At 41.3% G+C, this 18,114-nt stretch overlaps 1 protein-coding gene across 2 annotated transcripts in view; it reads right to left on the bottom strand.

The window, feature by feature from the left end:
- The window catches only part of LOC149029322 (protein VASCULAR ASSOCIATED DEATH 1, chloroplastic-like), a 98,029-nt gene that overhangs the window by 32,482 nt on the left and 47,433 nt on the right, over positions 1–18,114 (bottom strand). The window lies entirely within an intron of this gene.

Raw genomic sequence — 18,114 nt, 5'->3', positions numbered from 1 at the left:
GCTGATTCAGAGGTGATGATTGCATTCGCCATGTGTGGGGGCTTCCCATGAAGCTTCCAACAATATCGTTGAATATGTCCTGGACGACCACAATGATGACAAGTCTTAACTTGTCCTGTACTGTCAGTAGAGTTGTGTGAACCTGCATATTTTTCCAGTATTATTTCCCCGAGTTCGTCCTATATTCTGTGCACCAAGGGTCTGTCCTCCAGAAGTGCCTCGAGAAACTGTTGCCAAAGCTGAATTTTCTGTAGAGTTATTAGTACTCTCCCTTGCAACACGAAGAACTCTTGAAAATGTGTCAGCTAACGTGGGTACATGATCACTACCAAGAATTTGTGCTCTAACTACCTCAAACTCCTTTCCAAGACCTCCCAAGAAACCCATAACAGCTAATTGCTCTCTTTGATTTTGCATAGTTTTGATATCAGAGGAGATAGGTAGAATAGAGTTTAGTTCTTCATACATTCTTTTTAAAATCTGCAAAATATTGGGTAATATCTCTACCTTTCCTATCTACTCGATAAAATTCCTGGGACAATTCATAGATTCTAGCCAGATTTTTCTGACCAGAATACAACACATTCAAATACTCCCATAATTCCTTCACAGTTTGTAAGTGAGTATTATCAGCCAAGGAATTAAACATCTGCCCAAGTATTCGTGCATCAACAATTGCCCAAGTATCATCATCTTTAGGTACAGTCTTAGTCAAATGATCTATTTGTCCCCGTCCAGTAAGAACAATTTTAACTATAGCCCTCCATTGGTGGAAATTTGATACACCCTCCAATTTCTTCTCAGTTTACCGACGAGAGGATGAAGAAATAATTTCAGTCATGGTATTTTTACTTGAAGTTTCTCCCATATCCAAACACAATTAAAATCAAATCCCGAAATCAGAATCAGAATCAGAAATCAGAATTAGAATCGGAATAAATTCCGAATCAGAATTATTCCCAGATTAATCCCAGAATCAAATAAATCTCATAACCATAAATAAACCAACTTGGACCACTTGAACCAACCGAACTAGAAAACAAGTTAAAACCAATCTTAAAATCAGAAAACTTGCTCACGAAGTCTCTCTTAACCACGTCTCACCGCAGGTTGCTCTTCTCTTTCTCGAAGACTCTCTCTCTCTCTCACTCTCTCTCTCTTTCTGATCTAAAGCAGCGATCAGAAACGAAAAATCACAGCACCAGATTATGATCTAAAGCAGCGCCGTAGGTCACTCTTCTCTTTCTCTCTCACTCTCTCTCTCTCTCTGTGATCTAAAACAGCGTCGGAAACGAAAAATCACAGCACCAGCGACTACTCCGGCGGCTGCTTCTTCTCCTAAGAATGGTTATTCTCTCAACTCTAAACAGATCGAGAGTGAGGAGGACTACAGACACTCTTCCTCAGCCCCAAATCACAAAACGAAAAATATCTCAATCAATCATAGTTTATTCGTACCTGAAAAAATGCAGATCTGACACCAAGCTGGGCATTCTCTTGCACCAATCTTCAATAAAATCACCAAAGTAATGGCAGCGTAATCAATCTTCAAATAAAAATCACCAACAAGTGCAGCGAAAGGTGCTGTGATACGCCCCTGATTACACAAGTGTATCAACGAAAGAAGAAACAGAGAAGAACAGCAGAAACATTGGCTGGAACAGGGCAGAACATAGGTGAAACAGGGGAGATGTGGTAGCTACACCAGCAGCAGGTGTAGAGGAAGGCCAAGTGGCAACCCAAGAGTGGGCAACTACCACCATTTTTGTTATGCACTAAAAGACAGAACTGTAGGCCAGATGGCAGCAGGACAGTGGATAAGAGAATTAAGTTTGTTAGAGTACCAGGGGATGGGAGAATAATATAAGGGGAAGAGCCGAATAGAAAAGGGGAGGAAGAGAAAAGGCAAGTGATCTTGCGGGAGAGGGAGCCTCTCAGGAGAAGGGTATAACCTTCTGGTGTTAGTTGCAGCTTTGCTTATTTCTGTTTTATAATTCCAAGAATTAGTTAGCAGATGAATAGAGTCTGTTGTAGTGATTCAAGTTGGATTGTCGTCTTAATATATATGCAATGATATTCAACTTTCTCTCTGTTCATGTTCTTTATTTATCAATCTGAGTAATCTTTGCTGCTGTTGAGGAGTTTGGTAGGGAGATAAGTTAGGCTAGTGAGAAGGGGTCCTAACATTCTGGTATCAGAGCACGTCGACTCAGGGAATCGTAAGAAGTAGAATGGAGTCCAGAGTTGAATTATTGGAAGACAGTGTGAAAGACCTGCAAACCCAACTCGCATTGATCAACTCGAAAATATACAAGGTAGAACAAAGTCAGGTGGCATTCATGAGTGAACTGAGAACATACCTGGCAAAGGGAAAAGCCCTAGAGATCGATAGTCCATCGCCTGAAATTACTATGGGAAGGCAGGCTGAAGCGGCACCAACATCCGTGAGGGATAACTCACAGAGTGTTGTCGTACAAGAGACACCGTAGACCACAACTTCCTTAGGGCGTCACGATTTCTTTCCGAGGTATCTGGAGTTACCTATCTTCAATGGCGAAGATCCAAATGGATGGTCGGCTAGAGCGGAGAGATATTTCGGGCTGCAAGGGCTCACCGATGCAGAGAAGTTACAGGCAGCGCTGATTTGCTTCGAAGGACCTGCAATCGGGTGGGTACAATTCCGAGAATTACAAAATCCCTTCCATACGTGGGAAGAGTTGAAGCAGGAGTTGCGAAAGCGATTCGGTTCATCACAGGCAAGAACACCACAGGAGGCGATCATGGAATTGCGGCAAGGAAGCACGGTTGCTGAGTATCGCAACCAATTTGAGGCCCTTACCGCCGCTGCCGGAGCTAAGGAAGAAGAATGGTTACAAGGGGCATTTTTGTCTGGACTGGGCGATGAAGTTAAGGCTGAGTTGCGCCTATTTCAACCTAAAAATTTAGCCCAGGCAATGGATATGGCCCAATCCATCGAGTCCAAAAACAACACCCTTCGTGGGCTTAAGAAGATTCCAGTAGCGCAGCCCATTAATGGTTGGGGACTGAATACGGCCCAGAGGACTGTATCACTGAACCGAACAAACCCTGTAAGTTCACGGTCCAATCAATCAGGTCCAGTGACTCAAACCAGTACCGGTTCGAATGTGGTTAATCAAACTAATGTAGGGCAAACCACAGTGAATAGTTCGTCGTCATCAAAGGGGGTCTCGTCTGCCACATCCGGCGGTGCAAGTAGCAGTAGCAGCGGCCGTAAATGGTTGACACCTGAAGAACTAAAAGTGAAGATGGATAAAGGCTTATGCTTCCGGTGCGATGGTCCCTACAGTCACGATCACCAGTGTCCATTGAAACAACTGAAGATTCTGCTTCTCCACGAAGACGAAACCCAGGAAGGAACAGCGGTACTCGCAGAGACACCTATCGAAGTTGGGGAAGAGCCACCTGAGCCATTGACGGAAACTGAACTATCACACACCTCTCTCGCAGGGCTTGATTCACCCCATACGCTGAAATTGAGAGGGTCGATTGAAGGAAATCCGGTGGTGTTGCTAGTAGACTGTGACGCAACACACACCTTTATCTCACAACAACTGGTACAACAGATTGGGTTGAAGGTTGAAGGGAAGAAGCAATTTCAAGTCACTTTAGGGGACGGTAAGCATGTACAAGGCCAGGGAGTATGTCGTGACATTACCATATGCATCGGAGACGTGCAGTTTGTACAGGAGCTCTTACCATTCGAACTTGGTGGAATCGATGTCATTTTAGGGGTGGAATGGCTCTCCTCTTTAGGGGATATTCAGAGCAACTGGAAGCTCCAAACTCTGAAGTTCAAATGGGAGAACAAACCAGTGACACTAAGAGGGGATCCTGCACTACTCAGACTGGAGACATCTCTACATCAACTGTGGAAGGCAGCACAACAAGAGAGTAGTGGAATGTGGCTGAAACCTATGCAAGCAGATGTTTCGAAGCCAGTAAATCTTGACAGCAGAGTAAGTGCTTTACTGGAATATTTCAACTCCCTATTTGTAGAACCCAGGGACTTACCGCCAAGAAGACCACAGGATCATTCGATACGTTTGATCGAGGGCAGTAACCCACCAAACCTCAGGCCATACAGGTACCCACATTCACAAAAAAATGAGGTGGAGAGATTAGTCGGTGAGATGTTAGCTGCTGGACTAATTCGACCCAGTGTAAGTCCATATTCCAGTCCAGTGTTGTTGGTGAGGAAGAAAGACGGAGGATGGAGGTTTTGTGTTGATTATCGGGCACTTAATAAACTCACTATACCCAACAAATTTCCTATTCCAGCGATAGATGAGTTGCTTGATGAATTGGGAGGCGCACAGGTATTCAGCAAGCTCGATCTCAGATCCAGGTATCACCAAATCCGAGTTGCTGAAAATGATGAAGAGAAGACGGCATTCTGCACACATGATGGACATTACGAGTTCCTCGTAATGCCCTTTGGGCTTTCCAATGCACCAGCGACTTTCCAGGCACTAATGAATGAGGTATTCTGCGAATACCTACGTAAATTTGTGCTAGTATTTTTTGATGATATTCTTGTCTACAGCAGTACCATGGATGATCATTTAGATCACTTACGGTGTGTTTTATACATATTATCACAAAATCACTTGGTAGTGAATGCTCCTTTGCTGTCACCACATTGTATTATTTGGGGCACATAATTTCTGCTGAAGGAGTTTCAGCAGATCCACAAAAGATCCGCTGCATGGTCGAATGGCCACTTCCGAAGAATGTCCGGGCACTTAGAGGATTCCTTGGTCTCACGGGGTATTATCGGCGATTCGTTCGCGATTATGGGAAAATAGCCACACCACTCACCAAGCTGTTGAAGAAAGATGCTTAACAGTGGGATGATTCAGCTACTACAGCCTTTGAAGCACTGAAGGCAGCAATGACTTCCGTACCTATACTTGCTATGCCTGATTTTTCGAAAGAATTTTTGGTGGAAACGGATGCATCAGGCGTAGGGTTAGGAGCTGTCCTCATGCAAGAAGGGCATCCTATCGCCTATTGGAGTAAAGCCTTATCACCACGAGCCCGCGCCAAATCAGTCTATGAGAAAGAGTTAATGGCAGTGGTGTTATCAATTCAAAAATGACACCATTACCTCTTGGGAAGACACTTCAAAGTTCGTACCGACCAAAGGAACCTCAAATATTTATTGGATCAAGAACTCGTGGCTGAAGATCAGCAGAAATGGATTATGAAGTTATTGGGATTCGACTTCGAAATCCTTTACAAACCAGGGTGTGAAAACAAAGCTGCCGACGCACTATCCCGGCAAATGGAGGGCCCAATCCATTGTTCTAGTCTATCTGCAGCAATGTGGGAAGGTGGAGAAGAATTAGAAGCTGAACTTCAGACATCTAACCACTATAGGCAGCTGATGCAATCATTACTTAGTGGTTCGATTGCATTTTCAGATTATAAGTTGAAGAATGGGACTCTTTTCTTTAAAGAACGTTTGGTCATTCCTGAGGGTTCTAAAATGATTCCTAAACTGTTGGCTGAGTTTCATTCTACTCCATTTGGGGGCCACTCCGGCTATTTTCGCACCTACAAAAGAATTTCAGCAGTTGTGTATTGGGTAGGTATGAAGAAGGCTGTCAAAAATTATGTGGCAAGTTGTGACACATGTCAACGGAGCAAACATCAAACCATGAAACCAGCAGGGTTGTTACAGCCTCTCCCAATACCGGACCAAATCTGGGAAGATATCAGTCTGGATTTTATCGGTGGATTGCCTAAAAGTCGTGGTGGAGACACCATATTGGTGGTAGTGGATCGACTTTCGAAATACGGACACTTCATGGCACTCACACACCCATATTCAGCAAGAGATGTGGCTGTAACCTTCACCAGGGAGATAGTACGGCTCCATGGATTTCCAAAATCCATTGTTTCAGATTGGGACAGGGTCTTCATGAGTAACTTTTGGAAAGAGCTGTTCAGTCTAGCTGGGACCAACCTGAAATTCAGTAGTGCTTATCATCCTCAAACAGATGGCCAAACGGAAGTGGTGAATCGAGGCCTTGAGATACATCTCCGTTGCTTTTGTGCGAGACAACCAAAAAATTGGATCACTTGGCTTCCTTGGGCTGAATATTGGTACTATACTACCTATCATTCTTCTACCAAGATGACACCATTCCAAATAGTCTATGGACGGAAGCCCCCACCTTTACTTAAGTGGGAAGGGAATTCTTCCAAAGTAGCTGAAGTTGACATTTACCTGAGGGAACGGGATCAGATTATAGCTGAGCTGAAAGACAATCTGCCGGTAGCCCAAGACCGTATGCGGTCTTCTTCAAATCAACACCGAAGAGAGGTGACTTATCACGTAGGCGAGGAGGTTTTTCTCAAACTCCAACCATACCGCTTTAAGAAGTTAGCCAAACGTCCCAATGAGAAGCTCAGCCACCGATACTACGGTCCATACCCCATTGAAGCCCAAATTGGTCCAGTTGCCTACAAACTTACACTCCCACCCGATTCCAAGGTACATCCGGTGTTTCATGTTTCACAACTAAAGAAGGTAGTGGGTCTCAACATCACAACTCAGCCCTTACCAACATGTTTAACCGAAGATGGGGAACTTCAACTTACCCCGCAAACACTCCTAGACAGTCGCTATTCACCTCAAGGGTCATTGGAAGTGCTGATTCAATGGCAACAATTACCCAGCTGTGAGAACTCCTGGGAAGATTTTCGTGAGCTCCACAATCAATTTCCTAAATTTAACCTTGAGGACAAGGTGAAACTGAAGGGAGGGAGTGTTGATATGCCCCTGATTACACAAGTGTATCAACGAAAGAAGAAACAGAGAAGAACAGCAGAAACATTGGCTGGAACAGGGCAGAACATAGGTGAAACAGGGGAGATGTGGTAGCTACACCAGCAGCAGGTGTAGAGGAAGGCCAAGTGGCAACCCAAGAGTGGGCAAATGCTCTAAAAGACAGAACTGTAGGCCAGATGGCAGCAGGACAGTGGATAAGAGAATTAAGTTTGTTAAGAGTACCAGGGGATGGGAGAATAATATAAGGGGAAGAGCCGAATAGAAAAGGGGAGGAGGAAGAGAAAAGGCAAGTGATCTTGCGGGAGAGGGAGCCTCTCAGGAGAAGGGTATAACCTTCTGGTGTTAGTTGCAGCTTTGCTTATTTCTGTTTTATAATTCCAAGAATTAGTTAGCAGATGAATAGAGTCTGTTGTAGTGATTCAAGTTGGATTGTCGTCTTAATATATATGCAATGATATTCAACTTCCTCTTCTGTTCATGTTCTTTATTTATCAATCTGAGTAATCTTTGCTGCTGTTGAGGAGTTTGGTAGGGAGATAAGTTAGGTTAGTGAGAAGGGGTCCTAACATGCTGCATCCCTTTAATTTCTGGAAATGACTCTCACACCAGGTACAGTTTCTTTCCCTTCTATAGAATCAACTGTTTGTACTAACTCTCGATGGATCTGTCCATTCCCAAATTGTCCTTTCCTAACAATTCTCATATACCATACCTTTTCCTTGGTACCTTGCTGTCTTGGCAAGTCTCCTTCCTGTCTGCTGTTCTTACTTGTTATGGATCACTTGACCACTAGTTTGGCTTTGCATCCTGTTCCTGCTGTTCCTCTACTTGAAAATCCTACAGGTCCATGCTAATCATATTGAGTATGGGAAATGGGTCTCCATCGACTAGCATTATTCTCCTTCGTTTATTGGGAAACTTAAACCTCATGTACATGATTGCTTTATGCGAAACATTTTACAACACAAAACATTTATTAGCAGCATGGGTAAAAGCATTGTGCCACTTGCCTTTCAATTCCCCTTCTGGTTAGATCTTGTGTCTTTCACTTAGCTGGATTTGACCCTTCTTTGGCACGCGGTCAAAAATCAATTTTGACATGGATGTGTCAAAAGCATATCTAGTGTCAGGCTCGGAAGCCTTCAGATGGATAGTATATAGGCTTTTCCATAGGCAAGGCCAAATATTTACAAACGGTTTTCCGTTTATTATACTTGCCCAACTAAAGTTCAGCATAACATAATGGGTCTTGAGGTTGGGGCTTAAGTAACTCCTGTGTTGAATAGATGAAGCTCACCTCTGCTCTTCTTCCTTCAAGTAGAACTCAAGCACATAGCATGAGTGAGAAACTGACCCATCAGTGAACCATTTACCAACAAATCTCTTCTGCAAGTTAAGATTTAAGCCACATAAAGCTATGGCGCAAAATTTACTTTCGGTCTATGATGACGTGCATTTACACTTTGAGGATTTAACTCTTCATTGGTTTATCTAGCGTTTGGTGTAACCGTGCCAGATCTATTACATCACTAATGGTTTGACCACTTAAAACTGTGCATGGAAATTATCTTATATAACCCGCCAACTTTGAATGAAATTAGCAAGTAAATTATACTACCATGTGAAAGCAATTTCAGTAAGGGAGTTAGGAGACAATTTAAGTTTCACTCGTCACAGCGTTTCTAGGCTGCACCATGAATCTTGCAATACATTCTACTGTTGACTATTTTCTTCTCTCGAGAATCTAGTAAACCTAGGGACCTTATAGTTTCATCCCAGGTCTACTTGATTTATTGTTGCAGGGTATGGTTTCTTATATATCGATCTCAATATTGGCTGATGGTCTTATCATGTATCAAGTATCAACTGCAATAGATTATCTTGGTCGACTGTCGCCCTGTTCTTGAGCCACATATCCTTGAGGATCCTATCAAACCACCAAACCCTCCATGACATTTCCCTTAGGTTGTATATCTCCTCATCATGTTGAGCACTAGTGCTTTGCACATTCAATGAGGCTGGCAACTAGTATTAGGTGCCTTGAGCATTACTTGGCAATCCTCCACGGTTGCCACTTTGCCTAGGCATATTTTTATTACACTAGTAACCACCTGGAGAAACTAAGTTTGCCCTTGATGCTACATTGGACTTTACAAGGGAGTTTAAACACCTTACCTGTTGGGTAATTGGGTTGTCAAAGGCCATCCTGCCCTGTGTACCTCTCCCTGTTTAAAGGGCCTAACCATGAATTTGGTCGCATCTGTGGTCACTTGATACTCCAACCTTGGAGGCTGTGCACCCTGTCCTTGCGGACTCAGTTGCCACACAACTTGACTCTATGACCGAAACCAATTGATGACTTTCCAAACTAAGGCTGACTCTCTCTGCCTGTACCTCCTGTTGAGTCTTATACCCTTCCTTAACTCTAGAAGGGTGGTTGTGAGCCCTTTCATGAGTTCAACCATTTGGGGGACACTACTGGTATGAGCACTCTTGTGATGGACACTTCATGCAACCCTGTTTTTGGCATTCATGCTCTGGATCTGTAGGGCAGACAAGCTGTCCTTCCTCTGCTTTTACCCCTTGCAGGGTCACTGTCCTTCACTGAGGTCCCACCAGGCAGCCCAAAAAACTAGGATTCAATTAGGACAAGAGTTGCTATTTGCAATTATTCTTATTGGAATTTAAACTCTAAAGAAAACTTAAATAAAACAACTAAAAAGCTAATTAAAAACCAAAATAACCTAAACTTAGACCTGCAGTTTTAAATGCTGGAGTAGGGGGTGTCCCCTACACCTGACCCGCACATAATGGTGCTGTTGTAGTAAAAAATTGTTGATCCAAAGGCTGTATTTAAACAGAAAAACTCCATCAACTTTTCAGGACTTTAAATAACTAGACTCCATCGAGTTAGGCTGTTGACACAATATGGCCTTGTAATCATCTCACTCCTGAGGTGGCACATATCTTAAGGTACACAACTGAATTGTAAATGCACAAGTAGAATAATTGATAAATGGAGAGAACTGGTTTTGCCATGGCATGGCTTTCAATGCATGAGGCAACATTAGGAATGTATGTCTCCCTTTCTTAACCTTTGTGGTGCTCGTGCATCGTCATAGAGAACCCTAGCATTTCATTGCCAAGATCACCCTAAAATGATGTTGTAATGTGTTGATGAGGTGACTAAACAACACACAGTACTGTAGAGGCCCAAACTGTAGGTGTAATTGGACTACTACAGTGGCCTCTTCTTGAGAAGTGGGTCAGTAACCTCACACATGAATAGCCTTGAATAACTGCTACCGTGGCAGGTTATGTGCTCCAGGTAAAAGAAGTGGAGAAGAAATTGGCTTTTACCCCAATATCAAATTGTGTAAGCATCTGTAGAACCCTCGCCATGAAGAACAGTACCCTTGCCTAAAGAGGGGCCTTATCAATAAGACACTTATAGAATGAAGTGAGGCTTATGGAGAATGCTTCAACTTCATAGTCATAGTCATCAGAGGCATCTGCATCAACATCACCAGGAGAAAAGACTAGTCATCACGGTCTTCTGTTGGCTGCTTCTCAGTAACATTAATGGAGCGAGATTTATTGGCAGCATTTATTGCTATAGTGAGCTTTCACTCCACAACTATGGCTCACATGTTTTTCAACCAAACTTCACTCTTATTGTTTTCCAGTCTCTTTTCTTGCATTCTACGAGGTTCAAGCTTCTTGTCTTGAATCCCTGCTGGTGGTTTATACTTTATAGGCTTAGGGAATCATGATCATTGACTTTGGATAGCTGTACTTTCTCTTCAGTTGTCTTAGCATACATTGCTGCCACATCAACAGAATTACAGAACTAAAATCAGCCTTAGCCAACTCCAATAAGTTTTTTGCATTCAGCTCGCTGATGTATCTCATAACCCATTGCCCGTGTGTTTTTAAAAGTTAACAACTTGAGGATTTAATATAGAACAATAATGTGTAGATGTCCACGTCTTTGTTCCTCTACTAGCAGTAGATAAGCTTGTGAAACAATTCATTCTCATGATCAGGAAGAATAAACTTGTCATTAAGTATCTGCTTCATTACCTCCTAATTAGTAAAGCCTATTTGGTCCAAGTCATGTTACTAACCTTGAATGTCATACCCAGTAAATTTGGTATGGAAGAGCTTACACTTTCTCATCCAGAAAGAATTAATAAGTGAACATATACTTTGACCCGTAGTACTCCACGAACTCTTCTGGCCCTTTCCATCACTGAAACTCTAGAACCTCAGTCTTAATACCACAGTACCTATCAGAGAACAGTCGTGAAACTTCCTGAAGACCTAAAGTAAATGAAATCCCTTGTTTACAAGTGTCCTCGACCGACAAAATTGGAGAAGTTGACTTACAAGACTCTTGTGTGGTTTGGAATCCAAATTTCTTCATGAAACCGAGGATTTTAGTGAAAGTGTTACACGTCTCTTCAACTAACTTGTCAAATTTGATTTCATTCTTCCAACCCTGACCTCAAGTCACTTCACCTGGCTTCAAAATTTTCATACTTTTCTCTATTTTTTTTTTTTAATTAGTTCATGGTATAGCTCATGTAGCAATGTTAGTGACATGGCCTCCTGAGTCCTGACAAGGTTAGTATCACCTAAAAGTCGAAAAAGAAAAGGAATGAGACTCTTCATAGCCCTTAGAAGTGACAAGCTACAAACGGAAGATACTGCGAGTGGCAGTTATGCTAAGAGAGAAAGAGTTTAGGCATGTGTGGAGAGAACAAAACCAGCAGCAGATTATATGACAGGGGTTCGGCTGAGGCAGCAGAAACTTTGGTGGAATCCTACTCGGAGTTCAGCTGAGGCAGCAGCAACTTTGGTGGAATCATACTCAGTTTCCTAAACAGCTGGATGGTCTAATTAAAAAGGATGTGGAATGATGTAAAACCTGGTTCAGGGCCAAAATAGTGCCTAGGGTTGTTTCCCCAAACCCTACACCCTTAGTAGCAGCAGGGGCATTTTGGTAATTTTGTATATTTTTGTTAAGTCCAAATCAGGGTTTAGTTGGGTCCTTTGTGGGACCCTAGATTTATTTGTCTTGAAGTCAAGTTATTAAAGAGTCCTGATTAGGGTAGGATTTATAAGTTGTGAAGGAGTCCTCTAGACTTGTCCTACTTCTTGCAAGGATCCCATATCTACTCTTAAAATTCAAATTGGATTCCCCTAGAGTGAGATATGAGAGCTCCTTAAAGTCTTAGTCAATTAGGAGTTTCAGTTTTTGTATTGCGAGTTAGCTTCCAAGTATTATTTCCTTCAATAGGCTATGAATAAGGCTTCTAGCATTGTAATTAGCGAGTTGAATTGATCAATAAAATTTGATTGACAGTTGAAGGCATCCAGAGAAGTTGTGAGTTCCCTAGAGGGAGTCTGCGGCAGCTTCAAGGAGATTAAATTTTGCAGAAATTTCAGATTTCCAGCATCCAAGTACAAGCCCCCCCCCCCACCCCCCACAAAAAAAAAATAATAATTTTTTTTTCCCCCTACTCTTCTCTCTCACCCTTAACCTTCCCCGTCCCCTTTCAACCTCATTTTCAATTCCAACCCCTCCCATCCATCGTACGCCATCCCAAACCCTGCAGCAGCAATGGAATCCCTCCCCCTTTCCCTAAACCACAATCACCTACCCTCCTCTAACCCCAGACTTCTAATCCCAGCCTACCCCTCTCTTTTCTTCTTCTTTTCCCCTTCATAAGCTTGGGGCACTACTGGAATTCCAGAAAACTAAAAACCAGAACTGCAGCAATTGTTCTAGAACCAATTGAACCCAATTCCCATGACATAAACCCTAACCCTTTTTGATTTAGAACCTAATCACAGTCCCCTACCTTGTATCCAAAATTCCAGTCCCTCCCTACATTAAAAATGCTAGAATTTCTGCAATTTGGTAGGAAACCATAACCTAGAAGTTTCAAAATGCTAAAGTCCCCAAACCCTAACCTGAAAATTTGGACCTGTAATCAGCAAAACAGCAAGGTTTCAAGCTTGAAAATACAAAACCCTGGACTCTAAGCCTGGCTGAACCTACCTGTAAACCTAGCACCTATAAACCAGCTCAAATACCTTCAATCATAGGGTGTTACAGCCCTTGAAGACTGCTGATCCTCAGGAAGAGGATCCTTGAGTGGATCTAGATCTAGGGCATTATCCCAATCACCAAACCTTAGGTCCTCGTTCACATCATGGAAGCGCATGTTTATGACAACTTGTAATTGGGCTTATTTTCCTGTTTGGGATACTGGTTAGGAGGAATGCCCTCCTAGTTTGGATTCTCCTAACAACTCTTATTAAGCAGTTCTTGGAGAATTCCTTCTTAATATCCCCCCTTTTTTCCTAAAAAACAGTTCTACTTATTAGAAAGAAAAAAACCACATACAAAAACTTCCCTACATCCAGTGTTACACTTGTGAATTGGGAAAAACACAAGCCTTCTTTTCCTGCTAGTAATGATACATTTAGTTATTTCATCCAAAAAAACACATGTAGTTTCTCTTAATTTTCTTTAGTCCATTCTGACATCATGAGATCCTTATCATGTCTGCAATTAGGATTTATTTATTTTGTCAGCTTTGTTGATGATTATTCTTGTTTGTCATGAGATACTTTCTAAAAGATCAGTCACAGTTTGTTTCCGTTTTTCATAATTTTTATAATGAAAGAAACTCTCATTATGATGCTTGTATTAAATTTTTTTGGTCTGATAATGCTCTTGAGTATGTTCAAAGGACATTTCTGAATTTTGTTTGTCAAAAGGGGTGATACATCAAACAAGTTGCTCTTCACCCCCCCCCCCACCCACCAAACAAAAAATGGGTGGCTGGATGTAAGAATCCACATCTGTTAGATATTGCTAGTTCTATTATGATTCACATAAAGGTTCCTACACATTTTTGGTGATATGCTATTCTTACTGCTTGTTTTTATACAAATCGGATGCCTTCCTCTGTGCTAGGTAGTAAAATCCTTTTCCATGTTTTGCACCCTAGTGCATCCTTCTTTCTCATTCCACCTCATGTTTCTGGATGTGTGTGTTTTGTTCATGACTTTAAGCCAGGAATCGAAAAATTCTCTCCATGTGCATTAAAATGTAATTTTCTTGGATATTCTCGTACTCAGAAGGGTACCATTGTCTTGCCTTGAGTTCAAATCGTCAATTTGTGAGTGTTGATGTTACCTTTTCTGGACACACCCTGTTTTATTCTTTTCCAAATGATTTAACTGTGTTCATGGTAACTTAGATGATGTTCCTATCCCACTTCCACCTATCACAGAGTCCCGAGTAGCGTTGGTGTGCCCTCGCAGACAGCAGCCACAGTCTCCTCTACTGACTAAAGAGAGTGCAGAGTCCATGATCAAGTCATCCCTAATGCTCCTTCTGATCTTGTAGAGCCACTGGACTTACCATTTACCAGTCACCCTTCGTAAAGGTACACGCTTCTGTGCCTTCAAACCCCCCCCCCCCCACTGCCCGACATATCCCATATCTCAGTATATTTCTGATTCCCATCTTCCATTGTTGCATCTCTCTTTTGTGGGTCCTCAATTATCTACTGACGCAATTCCAAATTCTAATTTTGAGGCCATCTCTAATCTTGGGATGAAAGCTGCTATGGACATTGAGAAGGATGCCTGATTGTGGATTTGCCTACTAGAAAGGATATTGTTTGTTGTTGGGTCTACACTATTAAGTATCTCCCTGATTGGTCCATTGAACGTCATAAAGCCCGACTGGTTCCTAAAGCCTAGATGCAAACATATAGGATCAACTAATTTGAAACAAATTCTCCAATGGCTTGACTTAATTCTATGACAGTTCTCATCATATGCTTGGCTGCCAAATCTTGATTGACCTTTTTACCAGTTGGATGTTAATACGCCTTTCTCTATGGTGACCTTGTGGAGAAAGTGTACATGGAGTAACCTCTTGGGTTTGTTGCTCACCGGGAGATGCCAGCCAAAGTGTGTAGACTCCATAAGGCTATTTTGGAACTGAAACAGTCTCCTCGACCATGGTTTGAAAAATTCAGCTCTCAAGTTTCTAATATGGGTTTAAGTAATGCTACTCTAATCACTTTGTTCACCACTGAAATTGCATATAGTAATCCTTGTGGTGTATGTTGTTGACATCTATTGTCTCCAGAAATGATGCTACAGTATAGCATATGCAAAGACTTACCTTCATTGCCATTTCCAAATGAAGGACCTAGGTCCACTTCAATACTTCTTAGGTATTGAAGTTCTTTGCAGCAAGAAGGAAATTAACAAAAGTATGTGCTTGACTTGTTGACTGATACTAGGTTCCTAGCTGCCGAACCAGATAATACCCCTATGGATCCTCAAAAGTTTGGCACAGCTGATAGTGATGACTTTGAAGACCCCTCATTGGTATAAGAGAGTAGGGAAGCTAATTTATCTGACGGTTACTAGGCCTGGCATATCCTTTGTTGTTGGAATAGTTAGCCAATGGGATAATTACTGTTGCCCCCTTGTACTTTGATTTTATTACTACTTTATCCCCTGTACTTTTTAAAATTACTATTCCAACCTTTAACTTTGTCTACAATTACTAATGCCCCCCTACCGTTAAGCTCTGTCAGTTCACTGATGATGTGGCATCTATATATTTTTCAAAATTCCAAAAATAACCCTGCAATTATCTTTTTACTTATTTGCTCTTTTTTTTTTTTTTTTTTTTTTTTTTTTTGCCAACCCCGGTTTATAAATCGGTGTTCGACCCACGTCGCACACCTGGCTGTGGTGGGTGAGTCTCCCAGCGGAGATTTTTTGCATCCACAAGGATTCGATACTAGAACCTTGCTTAAGCGAACCAAGCTGCTTACCACTTGGACCAACCCCCGTTGGTTATTTGCTCTTTTTTTAAGTTATAATACTACCCTTAATAGGAAAAAATTAACTTTAATTTCACTTTTCTTTTTTAAAAAGAAACCACCAAATAAAGGAAAGATGTGATTTTTTTTTCTCTAAAGATAAATCACCAAATAAAGGAAAGATGTAATTAAATAGAAACTAAAATATTAAGAAATATCAAATTTAATTCAAAGCTGAAAGTTGAAAATCACCTAATATATGCTGACCATTATGTATGTTACCAAATTTTCTATCAATTAGATCTTATATGCTAATTTGTTTGTAAAACTTCCATCATGAAGATTATGAAAAATTTAAGTGGAATGTGAAAGTTTCAACAATCATAAATATGTGGTCCCACCAAATCCAAAACTAATTCTAAAATATAAGATTTTAAGGATATAATTGACATGCAATATAGTTTCTATAAATGAGGGTAATGGCATATTTTTACTTCTTAATTTTAAAGGCAAAATAGACATTTCAAATTTGATGTTAACAGCCACTTAACACCATTAGAAGTGAGGGGGGCAATAGTAATTTTACAAAGAAGGGGGTTTGATTAGTAATAAAACCAAAGTATAAGGGGGCAATAGTAATTATCCCTTAGCCAATTCATTCCCTCTTCAAAAAAAATACATTGGGAAGTAGTTTGTTGTATATTGTGGCATCTTAAAGGAGCACCCAGAAAGGGACTGATCTATCATTCCCATGGTCACATTGCTGTTATAGGATTTTCTGATGCGGATTTGGCAGGAGTAACTGGATATTGCACATTTGTGGGTGGCAACCTTGTTACTTGGCGAAGCAAGAAGCATCCCACTGTTGCTTAATCAAATGCAAAAGCTGAGTATAGAGCAATGGCCAAACCGCTGCTGAGTTAATGTGGCTGAAATCCTCTCTGAAATCCTCTCTTCTCGAGCTAGGATTTCCCATCAGTGAACCGATGAAAATGTTTTGCCACACTCAAGCTGCCATCTACATTGTGAGTAATCCGGTGTTTCATGAGCGTAGAAAACACACGTTAAAGTTTACTGTCGTCTTGAATGAAATGTTGTCTTTACCAGAAAGATTGAAACACTTTTTGTTTCCTCTTTGGACCAGCCTGGTCATATCTTCACCAGACCTTTTTTCTGGGCCCCTCTTCAAGAATGGTTGTTCCAAGCTGGGCATGGTTAACTTCTATGCTCCAGCTTGAGGGGGAGTGTAGAACAATGGAGTTAAAATAATGTGTTTTTACTTTTACTTTTACTTTTCATCTTTTACTGGGTCAGTCAAGGAGTAGCAGGGATATTCTTGATTTTATTTGGTCAATACTCATGTTTATTGTAGGAAAGATATAAGTGGGACAGATTTTGATTTTATTTGATTCTTGATTACTAAGGAGGGGATCCAGCTTGATTGTAATCTATTCAGGAAATTTTTTCCTAAATGGGATATTTTGACTAGTTTATTTACTCTATGCGTGAGGGGGAGATCTGTGCAGCTTCTATTCTCATCAAATCTCCTCTCTCCCTCTCTCACTCTCCCTGTCATCTCACCACATGCTCTCTTGTTTCTAGTTTTCAGTTGCTGTGTAACAACAAATATGCACGGCTGGGCTGAAGTAGGACTGCTAAAATTACCAAACTGCCCCTGATGTATTTATTGGGTAGCGCTTCTTATGCTGCTGGGCAGCAGGCCTAGGACTTCCTCCGTTCTTTGGGGTGCCTTCTGAGGTAGATCTGGGAACCTACATCTCTCACACACACACAAATAAGATGATTTCATTGCTGATAGGACAATGTTGATAGCCAGTCCTGAACAAATCCATAATGACGATTTATTCTGATCCAGACAATAAGAAACAGAAAAATGGTTATCTGAACTACAGTTAACCCAAGCCCTATCCTTAAAAAATGAGTCACATTGAGCACAAGAATATACTAAACAGTCAAATCATCTATTCAATCCCTTTGAATTATGAGTTAGCCTCAGTTTTCATCTGGTCAAATCAAAGTACAAGAGAACTAGGGTTGTTAATGCAGTTAAGACTGTCCAAATGGGACAATTGGGCCTTTGAATACTTCTTTGTTTGGCCCATGGTTGGGTCGTTAAGCACTTAGCCTTCTTATTTTTGGATTTATTGATATACTTAGGCGGCTAGGCCTAATTTATACACCAATGAAAAGAGGGTAGTGCTCACATTGGGAGTTTTAGAAGGTCTATATATATGTAATACATCTTCCACCCCTTAAATTGTAGATGATTTGATTAAATAATATAACTTTTTTATAAGACTTTTGGTGTTGTTGAGCAATGCATACAGGACTGGTATCCCAACTTCCCAAGTCTGATTTCTCCACTTCTCTTCTTCTATTTTATTCCTC

The sequence above is a fragment of the Hakea prostrata genome, chromosome 1 (assembly GCF_041222555.1).
Source record: "Hakea prostrata isolate BN-2017 chromosome 1, UWA_Hpros_2, whole genome shotgun sequence".
In the NCBI taxonomy this organism is placed as follows: Eukaryota; Viridiplantae; Streptophyta; class Magnoliopsida; order Proteales; family Proteaceae; genus Hakea; species Hakea prostrata.
This window is presented reverse-complemented; position numbering and strand designations above follow the sequence as displayed.